Here is a 22,750-nt window from a genome sequence, read left to right on the forward strand (position 1 = left end):
TTTTAGGACCCTGATCACAACTGTCGAGGAGCAATAGGCGAAGCATGCTGGTCTCACTTTTTCCAGGTGTTGAGAGGCTTAACTGGGGATCCTTAAAGGAACTGATGGAGGCCTCTGCCAAAAGGAAAGTTGCTTTTATTAAGACTGTTGTGGGGCCAGGAAGAACAGGAGCCCCACAAAAATCTATCAGCCCATTGCCAACCCATTCTCGCGCCCCCCCCCCCCCCCGATATTCGGTTTCCCTTCCCCACAATTAGGCTTTTCCTGCTGGCCGGTTGTATGCAGTAGACGGCTAGTTTTCCGCCTTCGCAGCCCTGCGAGCTGCAGGGCGGCACATATTTGACACCTGGAACTCACCAAGAAAATGTTAATGAGACCCGAACCTAAAAGTGATTGCGGACGCACCGTCAATATCGTGCCCATTTGTGCCCAACACAAAAGTCTGTTGCTCACTTTCCAGATTGCCTAGAGAATGTGGTGTGCCCATATGGCATTCATATCCTACCTAGCATTGTACTGAGTCCATGAGGGCCCAACTGCTACTGAGCCTTATTACTCTGAAGGCATTTTCTAAAAAGAGGGGATCATTTTCTTTCAAACTACTGCAGTATTATAGGACAAAAGCAAAATACTGTGGATGCAGTATTATAAGAGCTTGTTACTGTGGTGAATTATCTCTTTCTGAACATTCCCATTATCTTATTTGATTGAATTTGATTTAAATTGAATTTGGTTACTGTGGAAAGTTGTGAAGTAGATAACTGAATTTTGATGGTTATCCCACAAATTAATGCAGACAATGTGCTACTATATTTTGATAATGGTTATGTGCAAGTTCCTGAAGTGCAAATGTGCCTTTGCCAGTTATTCGGTGATGGAGCTAATGTGAAAAGATAATGAAATTGTATCCAAAGGACTCGTCCCAGATCTGAGGATTACCTACAAAGTTTTGAGCTACTTATTCACTAATCTTGATCTACGGCCACGTCAGGAATATTATATTGCATTGGATAATGTTGGTTATAAAAATGACTCTCTTGTTGATCATGGTGAAAGGAATCATTTAGAGTTGCATGCAAGATGTTTAGAATGAGCATCTACTGTAACACCAGTGTCATGTTCTAGAGGCTCCTGTTAGGTTATCAGTGAGGATGCAGAACTTGATGTGATTCAGATATTTTACTGTAGATGAAAAAATGGACAGTAAGTAAAAATTAAGGTATGAAAATGCCCATCAAGTTTTCTTCATGCTACAGAATATTGGATGTTTTTGAATTTATCTTCTTCTCTAAGGTATGTTGGCAAAGTATTATACTGAGAAAAAACAGTATATAGTCATAGTGTTGTACTCTGATTTCTAGTACTCCTGCTTAGTTCCAGTCAATTGTTTTGTGAATTTCTCAAATTACAATTGGACAGTAAGAAAAGTCACTGCATATGTTGGCTGTGAGAGAGTTGTTGCTGTTTACAGGACTCTTTCACTCCCTGTGGGAGTGCTGGTGAATCGGTGTGTTGTGTGAAATGAAGAGTTATAATGGGTTGTCGGTTCATGTGCACGACTTAAGATGATACACAATGGCTATACAATCTGCATTCAGATATGAAACTGAATAGGACCTGTTTGTATGCATTAGTTTCCCATTGGAATATGCAAACTGTGTTCCTACAATTGTTCCAAAATACTGCAAAATGAAATGGTAGAATGGTTGGGCTGAATGACTTGTTCCATGTTGTAATTTCTATATAATTCTCTGTAAAGCTCTGTTGTAGCAGACACTTTACCAGACTATGGTAACACTCCATTATTGTAAGAGCACAGCCAGTAACAAGGACGCAGCTTTAATTTGTATCATAGAAATGCATGTGGTATTGTACTTTTCACAATAATCGAATATTACTGCAATCTGGCAAGATTTTGAGTCAAATAAAGAATTCCCTATACTTTGGTAATTGCATGTTATACCTAATTAGGCACCTAAAGTCTAATTAACTATTTAATATATAAGATGCACTGAGAAATGTTTGGGGGATTTAGGTTAAACAATGGTGTAGATTTTAACTGTTACTGTTGGGCGGAAAACTGGCGGTAGCCCGTCAACAACCCGTCTTATGTCCCGCCCAATTTTCCTTTCCAGTGGGTGGGGTGAATAGATGGTGGATGATCTATAACGCGAAGTTTATTGCCCGGAGATGACAGTTAAAATCTACCCCAGTGTGTGCTATTACAGCCCCGGAGAAAAGACTGTGGAACTAGTAAACATACTCATCTTCATGACTGATAAAAGACACCTTCATAATTCACTGGCAATAATGGCAGTTCTACAGTCATTCTTGCTCATTGGATAAAAATGGTTATTCTGGGCTACCCACTGAAATTTCTTTATTAGAAATATATTATGAGAAATATACAATCTGTTTCATCCAAAGAAATACCAGTTATGTGGGCTTATTTTCCATACACGATTCCTTTTATTGTCATCATGTAAACTTGTCTAGAAAATCTATTTTCTTTGGTGAAGGGCAAAGAGTGAATATCATCTGATATATTTTGACACACTTTACATAATTACACTGCAAAAAAGATTTGCCAAAATTTTACATAAAGAGAGGTCCTTTACTAGCAGCAAATGACTATAGTTTGTATGTGCTTTTTGTTTTGTCTCCAAATATTTGGAGAATTGGGTTATATTACTTTTATATATATGACATCCTGCTTGTTTTTCTTAAGTTATTATCACTTCCTACCTGCATCTGATGGTAAATACAGTAGGAGCATGCAAAGGATGAGCCGTGGCAGAATCAAACGTATCATGTATCATTACAGAGACACCAGGATAAGTTTGTTTTCTTATTGTGAGCATCTGTGGTAAAGTGAGTATGAGCCCTGTGATGTATGAAGTTTTTTTTTTAAAGACAGCAGCATATCTGAAATGCACGACCACAAATTAAAAAAAAATATTTAAAGGCAATGGTCAAGAACTTAGTTGGCGCCACTCCCATTTTACAGGAGTAAAACGGGTGCCTAAGTATCCAAGCTGGTGGGCGCGCGCGGTCCTGCGCCAGACATGCACCGCCCAACGTATTGGATCAGCCTCCTCTGTAGGCGATCGGGGCGGGTGATGTATGTATTCAAAACAGTATTCAAATATTTAAATAAGGGTCCTACGCTTGTTGTAGGTGAAATTGGGTTGCCTCAGCATCTGACTCGCCCTGTGTTAAACTTGCTCAGCAAATAATGATGCTAATGGCAACAAGGGTCCTGCAGCAGTGGTATTTAAAAGGGTTCATCCACTACATACAGGCTAGTCGCTGGTTTGTCAGTTGAGGCTGCTGGTTCAATTCAGGATGTTTTTTGGCCTATTTTATCACTTCTACAGCTGATTTCTGACTTCTGAGAAGTTTCTGATGCTGCTGCACTGTTTTTAGCTGCTTTTAAAACAGTATTACTACAGTCATGGGTGGTCTGGTAGGTCTGCCTTTAGGGCTGGAGGATAAGGGAGAGAAGCCAAGAACACAACAGAGAGCAGAAGCACCTGGGGGAAGAGGGAGGATGAGGGCAATGCACAGGAGCTCAAATACACAGCGTGCCTTCGGGGAGCACTACTCCGACCTGAACTTTACTGAGCAGCGATGTCTCAGATGCCTTCACTTCACCAAGGTGGGTGTCACCGAACTATGTCACTTTCTGCAACCACAACTCGAACCTCGAACCAGGGCATGGACAGGAGGGCCTGCGGCTGTCAAGGTCACCATTGCCCTCAACTTTTATGCCACAGGCTGTATCAGGTGACATCAGTGACATCTCCAAGTTTGCTGCTCACCATTGTATTAGGGAGGTCACCGAGGCTCTCTATGCCAGGAGGAACACCTACATCTCTGTCCCCATGGACCGAGTGAAGCAAGACAACAACAACTTGTATTTATATAGCACCTTCAACGTAGTAAACTGTCCCAAGGCACTTCACAGGAGTGTTATAAGACAAAGAAAATTTGACACCGAGCCACATAAGGCATAATTAGGGCAGATAACCAAAAGTTTGGTCAAAGAGGTAGGTTTTAAGGAGCGCCTTAAAGGAGGAAAGAGAGGTAGAGAGGCGGAAAGGTTTAGGGAGGGAATTCCAGAGCTTAGGGCCTTGGCAGCTGAAGGCACGGCCACCAATTGAGCGATTAAAATCAGGGATGCTCAAGAGGGCAGAATTAGAGGAGGGTGGGGGGTGGGGGGGTTGGGTTGTGGGGCTGGAAGAGATTAGAGATAGGGAAGGGTGAGGCCATGGAGGGATTTGAAAACAAGGATGAGAATTTTAAAATCGAGGCGTTGCTTAACAGGGAGCCAGTGTAGCTCAGCAATCACAGGGTTGATGGGGGAATGGGACTTGTTGCCACGGGCAGCCGAGTTTTGGATGAACTCAAGTTTATGTAGGGTAGAATGTGGGAGGCCGGCCAGGAGTGCATTGGAATAGTCAAGTCTAGAGGTAACAAAGGCATGGATGAGGGTTTCAGCGGTGGATAGAAACATAGAAAAATAGGAGCAGGAGTAGGCCATTCAGCCCTTCAAGCCTGCTCTGCCATTCAATATGATCTTTGCTGATCCTCTATCTCAATACCATATTCCCACTCTCTCCCCATACCCCTTGATGTCTTTTGTGTCTAGAAATCTATCTATCTCCTTCTTAAATATATTGGCCCAGTAATTCGGGTCCCAATGCGTGAGTAAGCACCGTGTACTCACGCGTGGGCCCGATGGAAGTGCCGGTTTTCAGCATGCACAGCGCATGCGCGGAAAACCGGCATTTCCTTTCCTCTGAACTGTTGAGTCTGTATGTTCCAGTTAGGTTTAGGATCAATCACTGGACACAGACAACAAGAATAACTTTTAACAGGTCTTTACTATTCGAAGGTCAGGGCTGAACTGCCCAGCAAATCCTTGCACAACACTTATATACCGGTGTGGTCACCACCGGTATTACAGTATTACAGTATACAGCAGCCAAGAGAAAGTAGTACATCTCTTAAGGTAGTTCTCTTAAGGTGGAACAGGTTACATACACCACATGAACCAAGGGGTTCAGAGGTGGAACGCGTGCGCGCAGGAGTCTGCACGTGCGCGCTGAAATTCCTTTTTTTTTACAGGGTTGCCCGTGCGATAAGGCCTCCAGTTTTTACGCGAGAAAAAAGCAGACGTAAGTACTTAGTTTTAAAAGGTAAGTGGTCTATTAATTAAAGTTAGAATTTTTTTTCCACAGGTTTATTATTTTTAAAGACTTTACAGTAAGGTAAGTGTATTTTTAGACCCGATTTTTAAAAAAATTACTTTTTTCAAAAATTTGAATAATTGTTTAAATTCGTTTTTCACAGTTATTAATAGTTCATTTAATTAGTGGGATGTTTTTTTAACTTTTATTTGAAGTTTAAGTACTGTTTTGGCCGCCCGGAGTTTTCATGAGTTTGACAGTTCTTACTATCAAACTCATGAATGAACTTTTGCAACCTCCGATTGGTTGCCCAGTGCTCACGTGATCCCAGCTGGCTCATCGAACTACGCCGCTGGATCACGCAAGCACAGCACGCCGGGAGCTGAACCGGGCCACTGACAGGAAATCCACGCAGGGCCAGGCTTCAACTGTCGGCGCGCTATGTAAGTGTAGGTCGGGGGCTTGCACCCGCGGGAAGCCCCCGACACCAATTTCTGGGCCTGCCAGTGACTTGGCCTCCACAGCCTTCTGTGGTATAGAATTCCACAGGTTCACCACCCTCTGAGTGAAGAAATTTCTCATCCCAGTCCTAAATGTCCTACTCCATATCCTGAGACTGTGACCCCTCGTTCTAGACCCTCCAGCCAGGGGAAACATTCTCCCTGCATCCAGTCTGTCTAGCCCTGTCAGAATTGTATACGTTTCAATGAGATCCCCTCTCATTCTTCTAAATTCTAATGAATACAGGGCTAGTCAACCCAATCACTCCTCATACGACAGTCCTGCCATCCCAGGAATCAGTCTGGTGAACCTTTGCTGCATACCCTCTATGGCAAGTATATCCTTTCTTAGGTAAGGAGACCAAAACTGCACACAGTACTCCAGGTGTGGTCTCACCAAGGCCCTGTATAACTGTAGTAAGACATCCTTGCTCCTGTACTCAAATCCTCTTGCAATGAAGACCAACATACCATCTGCCTTCCTAACTGCTTGCTGCACCTGCATGTTTGCTTTCAGTGACTGGTGTACAAGGACACCCAGGTCCCTCTGTACATCAACATTTCCCAATCTATCACCATTTAAATAATACTCTGCCTTTCTGTTTTTCCTACCAAAGTGGATAACTTCACATTTATCCACGGTATACTGCATCTGCCATGTATTTGCCCACTCACTCAACTTGTCTAAATCACCTTGAAGCCTCTTTGCATCCTCCTCACAACTCACAATCCCGCATTTCATGTCGTCAGCAAACTTGGAAATATTGCCAGAACTTCGGGTCCCCACGGGCGAGTACGCACTGGGTACTCACGCGTAGGCCCGACGAAAGTGCCGGTTTCGTGCATGCACTGCGCATGCACAGGAAACCGGAATTTCCGTTCCCTTAAAGGAAGGGGTTCACAGGTCGAATGCGTGCTCCGGAGAGGCAGCATGTATGCCTGGAATTTAAGTTTCTTTTGCAGGTTTCTCCTGGAGGGTAAGTCTCCAGGAGCCTCGCTTGTAAAAAGCAGTCGCAAGGCCTGCTTTTAACAAGGTAAGTGGTGAATTAAGTTAAATTAAATCATTTTTCCCACAGGTTTATTATTTTTAAATATGTTAAAGGTAAGTTTATTTTTAGCCCCATTAGAAACTGTAATTAATTTTTTCAAAAATTTTAATTGTTGTTTAAAATAGTTATTTTATGTAATTTATGGTTATTTTAAAAATGTGATTTAAAAAAAACTTATTTGAAGTTTTAGTGATGTTTTGGGGCTGAATTGTATTAATAGATTTGACAGGTCTTCCTGTCAAATCTATGAATACAGATTCCCTGCTACCATTGGCTCTCCATAGCCCATGTGATCCCAGGGGACGCTTCGAACTAACTGCGCCCCTGGGATACGCAAGCACTGCGCGCCGGCAGTTGGAGCAGGTTCAGGATCGGAATCCTATGCAGGCCCACAGCACAACGGACGGAGCGCTAGGTAAGTGCAGGTCGGAGGCTTGCACCCGAGGGAAGCCTCCAAACCGGATTTCTGGGCCATTACATTTGGTTCCCTCATCCAAATCATTGATATATATTGTGAATAGCTGGGGCCTAAGCACTGATCCCTGCGGTACCCCACTAGTCACCGCCTGCCACCCTGAAAAAGACCCATTTATTCCTACTCTCTGTTTCCTGTCTGTTAACCAATTTTCAATTCATGCCAGTATATTACCCCCATTCCCATGTGCTTTAATTTTGCACACTAACCTCTTATGTGGGACTTTATCAAAGGCCTTCTGTAAATCCAAATACACCACATCCACTGGTTCTCCCTTATCTATTCTACCAGTTACATCCTCAAAAAACTCCAGTAGGTTTGTCAAACACGATTTCCCTTTCATAAATCCATGTTGACTTTGTCTAATCCCGTTGATATTTTCTAAGTGTCCTGTTATCACATCCTTTATAATAGACTCTAGCATTTTCCCTACTACTGATGTTAGGCTAACTGGTCTGTAGTTCCCTGTTTTCTCTCTCCCTCCTTTTTTAAAGAGTGGGGTTACATTTGCCACTCTCCAATCTGCAGGATGCACTGAGACAAGGCGATGTTACAGAGGTGGAAACAGACGGCCTTAGTTATGCGGCAGATATGTAGTCAAAAGCTTATTTCAGGGTCAATATGACACCAAGGTTGCGAACAGTCTGGTTCAGCCTCAGACAGATGCTAGGGAGAGGGATGGAGTCAGTGGCTAGGGAACGGAGTTCATGGCAGGGACCAAAGACAATGGCTTCGGTCTTCCCAATATTTAATTGGAGAAAATTTTTGTTCATCCAGAACTGTATGTCGGACAAGCAGTCTGACAATTTAGAGACTGTGGAGGCGTTGAGAGAAGTGGTAGTGAGGTAGAGCTGTGTGTCATCAGCGAACATGTGGGAACTAATGCTGTGTTTTCGGATGATTTCGCTGAGGGGCAGCATGTAGGTGAGAAAGAGGAGGGAGCCAAGGATAGATCCTTGGGGGACACCAGAGGTAACGATGCAAGAGTGGGAAGAAAAGCCGTTGCAGTTGATTCCCTGGCTACGATTAGGTAGATAAGAATGGAACCAACTGAGTGCAGTCCCACCCAGCTGGACGATGGTAGAGAGGCATTGGAGGAGGATGGTGTAGGATTTGCAAAATTGGACTTTGTATTAATAAGGGTCAAATGGTGTAATGTATATACCTTTAAGGGGGGAACTATCTTTTACAGCTCATATATACTGCAGTACCGGCAGTGACCAAACCTGTATATAGCACTGAGTAGTAATCTGTACAGATCAGTTCCAGTGTGAGCCACGTTGAGTAAACACCTGTTGTACCGTTCTCCTGCAGTCTGTGTCTTATTATACAAAGACACAACATTGGCGACAAGGCAAGTTCGAACCTACCTGCAACTCTGCATCACCTCCCGGGGATTCGTTCCTAGGGATCAGTGGATTGGAGGTCAAGGCCAGAGACTCGGGCGTCGACCACGGGCAACCGCCCAGTCATCCAGCAGAGACTCGAGAATTGCGGGGGAGGCTGTCGAGAGCCAGGCTTGGCTTTCCAGTCGAGGTGGTCCAGCAAAACGGGCTGGCAACAGGTAGTGCGCAGACTCTTCCCGGACAGCGGCGGGCTAGAGCCCGACCGAGCGGCACAGCAAAGGGCTGAGCAGCGTCGACGGGGGAGAGAGAGAGAGGGCAGAGCTCATGTATACTGCAGTACCGGCAGTGACCACACCTGTATATAGCACTGAGTAGTAATCTGTACAGATCAGTTCCAGTGTGAGCCATGTTGAGTAAACACCTGTTGTACCGTTCTCCTGCAGTCTGTGTCTTATTATACACAGACACAACAAATGGCAGAAGAGGCTGTGATTTTTTAAGACTGTTTTAAAAGAAGCCCAGAAAAAGGGGCATACAAAATGGCCACCATACCATGTGACCAGCTTATTGGGACACTTTAAAATGGTTCCTGCGCAACCTCAGACAGCTTTGTGGATTCAACCTACAGCAAGTTCTGGAAGCCGTTTCTGAGAGAACGAAACCAGACCCACACGTATGCATATGGATTAGATGCAGGTCTAGTCAGGATCGGCCTGGAGACAGAGGCCATCAAAATGTTGACCCAGACAAAAGGGGACAATTTCACATTCATGAGAACAGCACCCAGGACTAGATAACGAGATCAGCAGGACAGTAAAAACAATGAAGGTAATTCCAGACCAGAGATGGGCCTTTTACCAGCTGTTTAAGACATTTTAAAATATAATGGCTACCCCACTGTGCTCCCAGCCCGCCAAAAGTAAAACAAAGACTAACCTGATTTTGGGCGGGAGACGGAGGTTTCTGGAAGAAAGTATATCTGGAAGACTTTTCGGCAGTTGGAGGAGAAGCAGGCTTGGACACGCAGGGTTGGAGAGCTGGAAACACGCAGCTTGAATCCGGACACCCAGAAGAAGAAGCAGACAATCGCAGGAGGAAGAAGAAAGCCAACATCGAAAAGGCCGTCTCGAAACCAGCATTCCGCCCTGGGGAAGCACATCGGGAGATCATCGACCGTCCCCGGGCCATTGCCGGAATGAGAGGCCATCGACCCAACTTGGGAGAAGAGACAAAAAAATAAAGGTCCCAAGAGAAGAAACCTTTCAGCCACCCCGGCTCGGGAGAGGAGAAAAGAAACTGAAGAAGCAATGGGAGCCAGCCCAAGGCTCCTCTAACCAGGGTCGAGCCGATGATCCTCGACCCCGCCGACATCCAGGCCCGTCGGTGTCTAGCCGCCCCCGACCCCCACCTCAGGAGAGAGGCGTGGCGCAGCTCGCAGGGGCTCCACGATCCACGTGGAGACGAAACGCCTGAAAGGACCAAACACAGGCTCGATTTCAAAACCTTGCACTTCCTAGTGGGATTGGTGAGCATGTTTCTGGCCCTTCACAATCAGATCTAGATAGGTTTAATAAGGGGGTGGATTTAAGGGTACAATTAACATGAGTTGTTGTCCCTCGATGTTCCGTGTGTTTCCTTATTTCATGATGATCTTTGTAGAGTATGAGATGCCTGTATTTGCTTTAGTTAGTACTGTGTCATTATGATTTGTTTGTGTGTTTTTCCCTCCCATGTATTCCCTTATCTGCTTGCATTTGATTTGATATTTTTCCTTATGCAATAAAATTTCATTTTGTTTCATCAAACTTGGCCTACAAGAGTTTTCTCTACATTGTAGTTCCTGCGCCTAAGTCCAGAGTATAGAATCTAAGGGGCGAGTAGGTTGAACCACTCAAGGTTTTACTGTGCAAGAGAGCGAGGCCTCTAGAGAGAGAAACCTCAGGGAAAGCTCCCAAGGAAAACCCCTTACAATGGAGTGGTCAACCGTGTCAAAGGCTGCAGACAGATTGAGAAGGAAAGGAGGGATAGTTTACCTTTGTAACAGTCACAAAGGATGTAATTTGTGACTTTGATGAGAGCCGTTTCTGTACTGTGGTTGGAGCAGAAACCCGATTGGAGGGATTCAAATATGGAGTTCCAGGAAAGGTGGGCACGGGTTTGGGAGGCGACAACACATTCAAAGACTTTGGAGTGGAACAAGAGGTTGGAGATGGAGCAGTAGTTTTCAAGGACGGAGGGGGTCAAGGGTTTTTTTTTGAGGAGAGGAGTGACGGTGGCAGATTTGAGGGCGAGGGGGACAGTACCTGAGGAGAGAGAACCGTTAATGATGTCAGCTAACATGGGATCCAGAAAAGGAAGTTGGGTGGTCAGCAGTTTAGTGGGAATAGGATCGAGGGAGCAGGAAGTGGGTCTCATGGACAAGGTGAGCACGGAGAGGTTAAGAGAGGAGATCGGAGAGAAACTGGAGAAAGATACGAGTTCAGGGCTAACACGGGGGAAACCTTAGAGGTAGTTTGGCGCAATGGGCTCGGTAAAGGAAGAGAAGTGGCAGAGGCAGCTGATTGAATTGTCTCAATCTTAGAAACAAAGAAGCCCAGGAGCACCTTGCAATTGCTGGAGGAGACAGGGGAGAGGGATTTAAAAAGACGGTTAGCAGTAGAGAATAGAAGCTGGGGGGGTTATCTTTGCATTCAAGATGAGAAAGCACTAGGCTTTGCCTACATTTCAGGCTTCCCCAGGTGCCATGGACTGCACCCACATTGCCTTGCGTGCTCCCCATCACCATCCTGGCATCTTACTGAATAGAAAGCAATTCCACACCCTCAATGTCCAGCTTGTTTGCGACCACAGGCATTGTATCATGCAGATCTGTGCCAGGTTTCCTGGCAGCAGTCATGATTCATTCATCTGGTACCAGTCATCTGTGCCGCCTTTATTTCAGGCCATCAGGTTACAGGCTGGCTGCTGGACTATCCCCTTCGGATTTAGATCATGCCTCCTGTCAAAAACCCAGGAACAGCTGCAGAGCTGACCTATACCGAGAGCCATGCTGCAATCAGAAACATCACTGAGCACAGTCGGCGTGCTCAAGCAATACTTCCGCTGCCTGAGCAGTTCAAGAGGAGTTTTGCAGTACAGCCCTGAGCGGCTATCCAGATTTATCATCATCTGCTGCATGCTCCATAACTTTGCCATCCTGAGAGACCAGCCCTTACCACCCCCTGGGCAATGTAGGTCAAGAATTACAGCAGAAGGAGCAGGAACAGTATCGACCATCAGTGCTCCTTGCTGACAGAGCGCTCAGAGAGCAGCATGTCCAAAAGCGTTTCACCTGAAGCATCTATCCTCAATACACCAACAGTCCCGCAATCCTTATCATCACCATCCTTACTACCACCATCCGATCATCTTCCATCTGTCCAGCTTTATGGGTCTTGCCCCCGCTTCACTATAAATATCAACACCAAAACCAAAACAAACAACACATTTATCCAACAGCTCAACTCCATTGTCTAACAGTTAACAGAAATAAGTTAAGGATCACCCTTGTGCAACTCTTTAGTGCATGTCTTCTGTGCTTGTTTACCTATCCTAGTGCTCTTATGAAGTGTTTCCCCAGTGGCTATAGTGTGGGAGGTGGAAGGCTGCTGAGCTTCCATTGAGGACACTTCTGATAGCTATGGTGGATTGACCTCGAGCAGCCACCATGCTCTACGACATTGTGTGCAAGCTTGCTGCCAGGCTGCCCATTGCACCTAGCATTTCTTGGTACATGCCCATCAGCCTTCTTCGGTAGCCTGGGCCCTCAAAGTCTGCATCTGAGTCCTCTGCAGCAGAGCTAGTATGTGATCTAATCCAGTGGCGAGCTGGCACCTTTAGAGCCCTATACCCCCTCTTGCACACTTATGGCTGGTGATTCACCACGTGAAGACCCCCTCCACTAATCTAGCCTCTAAAATATGCATGATGCCAATCTCTGAGCTAGAGCTTGCTAGGGTCAGATTTAGTGGTGCTGTATCTTCAGGAAGGCTGCCCTCCTCTTCCTGAAGTGGTAGAGGTATTGCCACATCTTCAGCACCTAAAATGAAAGAGAGGGATAAGGGTTAGCTTTTAGCATCAAGGCAGAGCAGAGGAAGAGGTGGCTGGCAACAGCAGCTGTAATTTGTCAAGCAGAGTGGATAGACAAATAGAAGTAAGAAGAGAAAAAGATGATATGATGTGAAGAAACCCAGTGCGACGTCTCGTCCAGTGTTGCCACTCACCACAGCCATGCACCCCCTGCCTGTGATGGCCAGCACATTTACTTCCACAGGGAAGAAAATGTGCATCCGGGCTCAGTCTCCTCCGGTGGCAGTCTCCTGGCATAGTTGGGCACAGCCTTCTCCTGCAAGAAGGGAGTTTTTTTTTAAATTCATTCAAGGCCAGCATTTATTGCCCATCCCTAGTTGCCCTTGAAAAGGTGGTGGTGAGCCGCCTTCTTGAATCGCCGCAGTCCATGTGGTGAGGGTACTCCCATGGTGCGGTTAGGAAGGAAGTTCCAGGATTTTGACCCAGCGATGATGAAGGAACGGCAATATACTTCCAAGTCAGGATGGTGTGTGACTTGGAGGGGAAATTGGAGGTGGTGGTCTTCCCATGCGCCTGCTGCCCTTGTCCTTCTAGGTGGTAGAGGTCACGGGTTTGGGAGGTGCTGCCGAAGAAGCCTTGGCGAGTCGTTGCCGTACATCTTGTAGATGGTGCACACTGCAGCCACGGTACGTCAGTGGTGGAGGGAGTGAATGTTTAAAGTGGTCGATGGGGGTGCCAATCAAGCGGGCTGCTTTGTCTTGGATGGTGTTGAGCTTCTTGAGTTTTGTTGGAGCTGCACTCATCCAGGCAAGTGGAGAGTATTCCATCACACTCCTTACTTGTGCCTTGTAGATGGTGGAAAGGGTTTGGGGAGTCAGGAGGTGAGACACTCGCCGCAGAATACCTAGCCTCTGACCTGCTCTTGTTGCCACAGTATTTATGTGGCTGGTCCAGTTAAGTTTCTGGTCAATGGTGACCCCCAGGATGTTGATGGTGGGGGATTCGGTGATGGTAATGCCGTTGAATGTCAAGGGGCGGTGGTTAGACTCTCGCTTTTTGGAGATAGTCATTGCCTGGCACTTGTGTGGAGCGAATGTTACCTGCCACTTATCAGCCCAAGCCTGAATGTCGTCCAGGTCATTGATGAAGCAGCTGAAGATGGTGGGGCCCAGGACACTACCCTGAGGAACTCCTGCACCGATGTCCTGGGGCTGTGATGATTGACCTCCAACTACCACAACCATCTTCCTTTGTGCTAGGTATGACTCCAGCCAGTGGAGATTTTTCCCCCCGATTCCCATTGACTTCAGTTTTACTAGGGCTCCTTGATGCCACACTCTGTCAAATGCTGCCTTGATGTCAAGAGTGTGTTAGTGACAGTCTTTGATGTGTTTGGAGAATGTGCCTGTCATGGCAGAATAGTTGGGATGCAGTATGTAAGATGTGAAGTGTGCGGAAGTGAAGGTTGTAATAGTAGTGAGCGCGTGAGTATAGAAGAAGGATGTGGAGTGAAGTGTGGTACACTGATTGTAGGAGAGTGAAGGGAAGCAGGTGAGGAAGTATTGTGGTCAGTGAGGTCTGAGCAGAGAGTAAGAGTTACCTTGACCACACTGGTGGGGTCAGTGAACTTCGTTCAGCATTGCAGCCATGTCCTGGAAGCTAAGCTTCTGGCACTGAACTCCTCAGCGACCTCTTCCCACTGGTGGTGGAGGTATTGCCTGGAGGGCTTTCTGCCCCCTGGGGGTGGGGTGGGAACAGGATCTCCCTCCTGCTGTCCACCACCTGGACCAGGATCGTCAACTTGGCACCAGAGAACCTGGGAGCTCTGTCTGGACCTCTTCCAGACAGTTTTCAAGTTTCGCTATTGTCTGCAGCCAGAGTGCACCTCCCCATTAATAGGTGCTGGCTGTCTTTAAGTGGCGTCAGTGAAGCTTAATTTCCCACTCCCCAAACAGGCACCATGCCAATGTATTGCATATGTATCGCTGGTTGCACGTCTGAATCATGAGTTCCCAACACCAATTTCCCGTGGTCCCCGGGACCCAGTAAGCAGGTGCGCCCTGCTCCCCCATTTTTGGGCGTGATTAAATTTCTAGGTTGTGCTTTTTTGTTTCTAAAGAACTGCTGGTATAAACTCTAAAGGCAGGACTAGTGATTAGCACATGGGATAATCCTTACCTGTGAGTGAGCTACAAAGCTGCAATCACATTGAGAAGCTCAAATTACATCATAAACTGAAAGAGAGAAGCTTGAGTTGTATGCGACCGTAGTCTTAATTCTGATTGAATTATCCTTTCTCATAAACATGTCTATTTATATAACAGTTGTTTTCTTACTATTCTCACGCCCAGCACACTCATTGTGGCTGTGAGTTTGAGGTAAAATGAGTCACTATAATTGGGAGATTTGATTTGAGGAACAGCAGTACCATACAGCAGGTGCTGTGGTAAAACAAAGCAGATTTTGGAACTAGTTATTACTTTATGTGATATTTAGTATACGTTAAAAAGAAATGGAAAAAAATAGAAATAAAAGACGCCACTTAGATTGTGATATGACACAGTGATGAAGGGATCCATGTGATAATCTGTCTATACAAATGTACATATAGATTTTTGTAAATAAACATAAATATGGAAAATTATGTGAGATTCAGGCTGTTAGTCATAGAGATTTATTGGAACTGTTTGAGTCAGATGCTCTAAGGCCAATTTGTGTTGATGCCTGTGGTGTGTGGACATTGCGGTGTCTAAAGGGTGTTGTGAAACATAGGCCTACTAGAGTCAGGCTGCTTGTCCAACATACAGTCTTAGATGTGCCATAATTTCCTTCAGCTAAACATTAGGAAGACCAAAATCATTGTCTTCAATTCCCGTCACAAACTTGCCACTAACTCCATCCCCACCCAGCCACTGTCTCCCACTGACCTAGACTGTCTGTAATCTCAGTGACCCCAAGCTGTATTTCCAATCCCCATATCCTCGCCGTCACAAAGACCACATACTACCACCTCCATAACATTGTCCATCTCTGCCCTTAACTCAGCTCATCTGCTGCTGAAAACCTCATCCATGCCTTTGTCACCTGTGGACCCGACTATTCCAGTGCTCTTCTGGTCGACTCCCAATGCCTCAAATTTAAAATTCTCATCCTTGTGTTTAAATCTCTCCATGGCACTGCCCATCCCTATCTCTTCCAGTCTTACAGTCTCCTTCCCCATTGAGCTCTCCATTTCTCTGATTCTGGCCACTTGTACATCCACCCTCACTTCACACCACCATTGACCACCATGCCTTCAGCCACCTAGGCCCCACTCTCTGAAATTCCCTCCCTAAACTCCTTCTCTTCTCCACCTCCTCCTCTTCTCCACCTCCCTCCTTGAAACCCGCCTCTTTGACCAAGATTTGTGTCACCCCTCCTTTCTCTTGACATCCATTTTTTCCTTATACCGTAGTGAAGCACTTTGAGATATCTTTCTACATTAAAGGCACTGTGTAAATGTAAGTTGTAAAGCTTGTACCCAGTGATTGAGTTGTTCCCATTGTTCTATTGTTGACGTCATCATAGTGAAATATTTATCAATGTAATATTTTCATAAATTAAATGTTTAATGCATACTTGTGTTTTCTTTTTTTTTCTTTTTTTAAAAATTAAATTTCAGTTTTATTTTTGGTCTCTCAAACAGAAAATGCTCAAGCCTGGAAAATGATCACAAGGTAATGCAACAGTGAGCTTGGAATTTTTGAAAGCAGTGCCTTTGAGTCATTGTGTAAAGCAAACCGGCTAGTCCATAGTCCTGTAAACTCGACAGTCTTGGTCAATAACAGTGAATGCAAGAAAGATGGGGGCGAGTTTCCCCGGATACTTTAGGTGCTAAAGAGCCTCTGAGGTGGCCAAGATGAGGTCTTAAATTGAAATGCCAGTTTAGCCCATGTTTAGCGCAATTCGCCACCTTGGTAAAGGAGTTGAAGCTTGCACTAGGAATGGCCGCCCAGAGGATCGTTAAGCAGCTGATTGCCACATAAATTGCCAGCTAACGCTCATTAACAAGGTTGCATGGCATTTTCGTGGCTAGTGCTTGATCTAATGCCCTCTCCTAACAATGACCAGCTGCATTATTTGAAGGGGCTGCTCCTCAAGTTTTGGTTGCACTTCAGTCCCACGCTCTTGATCTATGGTCACCCGGTGCGGAGGGGAGCAGGCAGGTTGGAGGACCTCCTCGTGGGTCTGCTCCTGGGCCTGGCTAAGAAAACCATTAATTGGTCCAGGCATCGGGCGATCAAGGGGGTCGTCCGGCCGGATTGCCTCCATCTCTTCTGCGGCCATGTTCGCGCCCGGGTGGCCCTGGAGATGGAGCACGCGGTGTCCGCCGGCGTGCTCGATCACTTCCGTGACCGGTGGGCGCCGCGGGGACTGGAGTGCATAATTGGGCTGGAAAACCAAATTTTAATTTGATTTCTTAAGGTTTGTTTGAAGTTTTAATGGTTTATTTAGGAAAAAAAAGAAAAAAAAACAATGACCAGCTGATTGGGAATAAATTAGTCGTTGCTGAAGATTTCGAACGCTACTTAAAGGTGTATCACCTTTTAATGTTCACTTGCTGCTGGAGGTTTGAAGAGGATTTTGAAACACATTGGGAGACTTTGTCAAGATTTCACCAACACTATCAACATTTATTCTGGAAATTCTCTGAGGACTTCACCTAAAAAGAGTAAGTACTGTGCTACTGTACCTTATTGGACACCTTATATGAGTAACCAGGAGAAAGGAAGTGCTTGGTCATGGGCATCTTGCGAGGGGTCCCCCTTGGTCTGGAGCAGGAATGGGAGGAGGAGATGAGGCCAGGCAGAGCAGCACCAGCTGCTGGAGGAGAGAGGGAGAGGAGGGGCAGGATGGTGAGGAGGGCTCCAGATTTGTGGTGACTTGCTGCATGCTCCACAATCTGGCAATCATGAGAGACCAACCGTTACCACCAGCAATTGTGCCAGATGATCAAGCTCAGGAGCCACAAGAGGAGGAGGAGGAGGAGAGGAGGTTGAGGAGGAGAGAGAGACAGGAGGGACTGGTGGACTCCTACCCACCCCCCCAAGGGTACAGGACATCCCTCCTCCTCTGGACCTCCTCCATCAGGACATCTAGTGCCCTGTCCGAGAACTTGTGTGCCCTCTCACTCGGTCCTTGAACCATCCTGAAACCTGCCGCTGTGCATCAGCCAGCCCACTCCACACCTTCAGAGGAAGTGGGTGAGTAGAGCCCACATATACTGCTCCACAAAAATTGCACCTAATCACCACTTGAGTGCTAAACCTGCAGGTGCTTCTGTTTTAGCAGCTCCAGGCAAGCTCAAATTATGGCAATCAGGAGTTGGGACTAAAATTGCGAGCTAAAACCAGGCTTTCAAACAGGCGTGTCGTATTAGCACAGTACCCATTTAGCACCTGTGTTCACCCTTTCACCAAAATAACTCCCATGATGTTTTAACTTTGAGGGTTGCATTATGGTGAGGTCTGCTTAAGATTTATTCATGTAAAATGCTACTGCGTCCAGAAATACAAAAATCAATCTATAGAGAACATTATCTTGTAAAGACTTTGACACGACTGTATTGGTCTTGTCTCCAACTTTGGTGAGTGTGCATGGGAATTTCCTATTCAAAGCACCTTCTATGCTGTGACTGGAAGTGGCCAACCAGATCTGAAATGCGTAAAACAAGACATTCTTACCCAAAGTAAATGCTTTATCTTCCTTTACTTCATTGACGCTTACATGTTCCTTCACTTTTGTATTTGCAGAGATGTTCAGATTAATGCATTACTGAGTTCACAGAATTCCTCTGTGAAATACATGTTTCAGTTTGTAGAGCTCATCTGCGCTGCTCTGATCAGATCCTACTAATTTGCAGCTTCGAGTGCACAATACAAGCCTGAGATGTTTGTGCAGAATAAATATGGACTCTTGAAACAGAATGAGAGATTGAGATAAACCCACCTGTAGAAGAACATTCTAATAACTAGTTTTGTACACTTATTCACAATCAACTACAGATCAAAAATTTGAAATATTCAGCACTGGCCTGGAAGTTTTTACAGATTTTTCAGGTCTAAAACAGTTAAGCTGATTTGTATGTTGCATTGTGCAACTGAAATTGAGGTCTGAAAGGGCTTACCTCATTATTATGGAGGAAAAGTACGGTGGAATTTAACGAATGCTCTTGCCTTGTACACTGCCAAACTGAAATACACATTTATTTAATTTAGAAATAAAATTATAGGGCAGCTATACAAGAATGACTGATTAATTTGCAGTAACATACAGGTAACAGATTGTAATCAAAGGGAAGAACTGATCCTGTCAAATTGAAATGTGTTGTTCTGCGCTGTGTAAGGGACACAGGGTAACACAGGCAGCAACAATCCTTCCTCTGAAGGAAGTGAAAAGCTTGCAGACACTAATCACAGCTCAGGCACTGCAACTCAATAATTACCCACTGTCTCATCATAATCCCGGCCTAAGCTCTGACAATCCATCTGGGACCCTTGTCTCTTGTCTAGTGTGCCACACAAGAATGAGTGTGCTTTAGTTATTGGCTCTTGTTGTCCTACAAGCCCCTGGAGTAAACATCCATGACAGCCTTCACTTCCATCAGTTTTTTTTCTTAAACTATTTCTCAATTATTATATTTGTAAATTTGCTGCTTCAAAATAAAAGCTGCCTGCAGCATCCAAAGTCGGCCCAGCCTAGCCTTGTCATCTACCAACAGCTACCAAATTGGGCACTAATTGCAAGTTCTGTGATTTAATTAGACTCATTCCAAACACTCACATTTTATCAATTAGTTAATGGGCTAAAGAGGGTCTTATTGTTGCAGCCAGGTCATTTGGAAGCTTGAAGCTTCTTGATGGTGAGAACGTGAAGTACAGCGCGTTAATATCTGTAATTAACCTCGCGAGTTCTGTGCTGCTGAGCTGGGGGGTAACCCCCATTCCCTCCATATGTCTTTTTTCAGCTGTCACATTTATGTTAAAGTAACAATATTCTATATTTTGTTGTTCATCAGACAAATATTACAAAATTATATCTTCCAGCCTATCTAAGTTTTTAAATTACCAGTGTTTCACAAAAGTGTGTTAAAGTGTATATTTTATATTGTTTGATCTGTATAACAGTACTAATTGTACTGTTATACAGTAAAAATGCTGACAGTTTAGTTTAGAAGATTTTAAATATATAGAAAAGATAGCTCTGCGCATTTTTCAATTCATCATTTTAATAAATATATTGTTTATTTTAATTTTAATATGAATATGGGATGTTGTTACTTGAGAACCATGTGACTCTGCAGGCTGACTAGATAAGGCAACTATTAAAATGTATATTACAATAGCCAAAGAAAATAAGTATTTTGTTAGTACGGTATAATATACAAATATACTTTAAAATAATACTTTTAAATAAGCAAATTATGATTTCATTACTTTCTAATGACTTACATTGTCCTCTATTATAGATTTTCTTTATGGCTATTTGTTTCCTTATGGGAAAAAATTGTTTAACAATCTGCTAATCTAAGAAAAATCCCATTCTACATTAATTTGATTTATTTATGAAATCCTATTTCCTTCGTTAGGACTATCACCTTGTGGAATTTTGTGGTTCAAAAATAGTATTTATATTGCCTCAACAATCACTTACACAATAAAGCTGATCAGTTTAAGCAGTTATTATCTGGTATTTTTCTATCTGTAGTAGTCATACACAAATATTGCGATCAGACATGGCAATAGAAGCACATTTTATATAGTGATTACATGCATCTTAAAGATTTGCTGCTCTGTTGTTTATAATTATGCTCTGTGTCTGGTTGATTATCAGGCATACATTTTTGACTGTACATTGCCCCAGTTATAAGACAGGTGGAATGAGGGGACATCTGTCTGAATATTGAATGCAGTGCTTCTTCCCATCTGTTGTAAAGTTAGTGACGACTCTGCTTGGCGTCAGTTATCCTTCTCAACACACAACTAGGGTGCCATATGCCCTAAATGTTGCACGTGCCACCCAGATGAATGGTCTGCCTCCCCTCTCAGCTTGAGCACCTGCACCACAACAAGGGGCGAGTGAAGAAATTGACGGCTGGGCACGTGCTGGGCACAGCAGGTGACATTCAGTACAACCACAGAGGCCTGTTGAATAAGCCAATAGCAGAGCAAACTGGCCGAGTGGAGCACGCTGCCAATCAAATGTACCAGGGTCCACCTTACTGGCTCACGAGTGAGAAGATTTACAGAACATGTCGGTTCATCATTTCTAATCCTGTCTTAGCCCAGCATGGCTTAGTGAGAGTTTCTGTGACAGACAATGAATACCTGACAGCTGGGAGCTTCTCGTGTAAACATGGGCTGCAGATCACTCATAATTAAAAAATATTGTTTGAAAAACTAATTAATTTTCTGTATTTGACCTTTTCTCTGAACCATTACAAATGTACTGTACCACTAACTATAATTAAAACATTAAATACATATAATCATTGAAGAAATATTAGTTCTTTATCAATTTTTACATTTTATCAGAGCTTCGCTACTTTGTCACAGAGCTTGTAGGAAATTGATTACAGTATCAAAATCCTTTAAACGAGTAGTTGGTGATTAAACCACATAAGTATACTTATAGTAAAACTAAAAGGCTAGTTAAACTTTTAATGACAGTTTGCACTGATATTAAAATTCTAGTAATCTTTGCAGTCAAGCAGTTCCCTAGCTGCTGTTGTGTTGTGAAAGCTAAATTAAACTGCAAACTTTTGGTCAGGAACTTGGACTCAGTTGCTGCATATTTGGCTCATTATGAGTGGCCACAAATTATATATCCACAAATTATTTCCCCAAAGCAATCTGTAGCTTGATAGGCATCAATGACAGTTATAATAGTACCTTTATTACTGAAAAGTGACATGTCTGCAGAACCACAATTTAAAAAACTCAAGGCTACTTTAAGAGGTATTCGTGCTTATACAGGCATCTAAAATGTACCTAATCCTAAACCTCTCACGATGTTGGTAGTTCACAAATATTCGAGCAACGATTTTAACTTGGGGTGCAAATTGTGCGTGCGGGGGGAGGGGGTGTTGGCCCATGCACCAAGCCCCCATGATGATTTTGGCATCAGACCCAGCCCATTTTAATTCTCGGGACTCATTTTAATAAGATTGACAGACTGGCCTCCCAATCGTGTGACGATTCTGTTAGCCCGCCCATATCACGCGCACAATTTCCAACGTGAGTCCTGACTCTACTTAAAGCAAGGATGCGCCCTTTAAAGCGAGGTTGCATTCCCTGCCTGCATTTATCTTTGGACAGATGTGGAATACATTTTCAGGCGACAGAGGAGTTCGCTCCTCCCCCCACCCCCACACATTTCTGATGCCTCCTGGAGGAAGTGAGGACAAGGAGGGAGCAGCTTTTCACAAAGGCGTCGCCAAGGCCACCATGAAGCAGGCCTGGACAGAAGTATCTGAAAGGGGCAGTGCCCCAGCAACACCCCCAGGGCCAGGAAGTAATACAGATGCAAAGTACTCATTTAGTACCTCAGCCATGCCCTCTGCCTCCACAGGAAGATCTAATTTTTGTTCCCTAACTGGCCCTACCCTTCCTTTGTATACCCTTTTACTATTTATTTATATATTTCGAAAAGACTTTTGGGTTCCCTTTTTAGTTACCCACTAATCTATTCTCATGCACTCTCTTTGCCCCTCTTATTTCCTTTTTCAGTCCTCCTCTGTACTTTTTATATTCAGCTTGGTTCTCTATTATGAACCCAACATTTATCATAAGCCTCCTTTTTCTGTTTCATTTTAATGTCTATAGCTGTAGTCATCCAGGGAGCTCTAGCTTTGGATGTCCTTCTATTCCCCCTCATGGGAATGTGTCTAGTCCATACCTTAACTAGCTCCTCTTTGAAGGGGAGCCATTGCTCATTTACTGTTTTACCTGTTTTACCAATCTTTGATTCCAATCCACTTGGGCCAGATCCCTTTTCAATTCAATGAAATTAGCACTCGTCCAGTTGAGTATTTTCACACTAGATTTTTCCTTGTCCTTTTCCATAACTACTCTAAACTTAA

General features: G+C 44.4%; 1 long non-coding RNA gene across 12 annotated transcripts; it reads left to right on the forward strand.

Annotated features, from left to right (window-relative positions):
* Positions 1 to 961: 961 nt before the first annotated feature.
* On the forward strand, positions 962 to 22,279 carry LOC147109365 (uncharacterized). Of its 12 annotated transcripts, none has more exons than XR_015080249.1 (6): positions 963 to 1,293; positions 2,729 to 2,871; positions 5,131 to 5,201; positions 16,316 to 16,346; positions 17,125 to 17,341; positions 20,503 to 22,275. It is a non-coding gene; the product is annotated as an uncharacterized LOC147109365 (long non-coding RNA). The 12 variants fall into 12 exon arrangements; XR_015080254.1 differs by having other exon boundaries at positions 964 to 1,293; positions 17,240 to 17,341; positions 20,503 to 22,276; XR_015080255.1 differs by having other exon boundaries at positions 964 to 1,293; positions 5,131 to 5,180; positions 17,240 to 17,341; positions 20,503 to 22,276.
* Positions 22,280 to 22,750: the final 471 nt, after the last annotated feature.

This window comes from Somniosus microcephalus, chromosome 12 (assembly GCF_052327205.1).
Source record: "Somniosus microcephalus isolate GS21.2 chromosome 12, FLI_Smic_1.0, whole genome shotgun sequence".
In the NCBI taxonomy this organism is placed as follows: domain Eukaryota; kingdom Metazoa; phylum Chordata; class Chondrichthyes; order Squaliformes; family Somniosidae; genus Somniosus; species Somniosus microcephalus.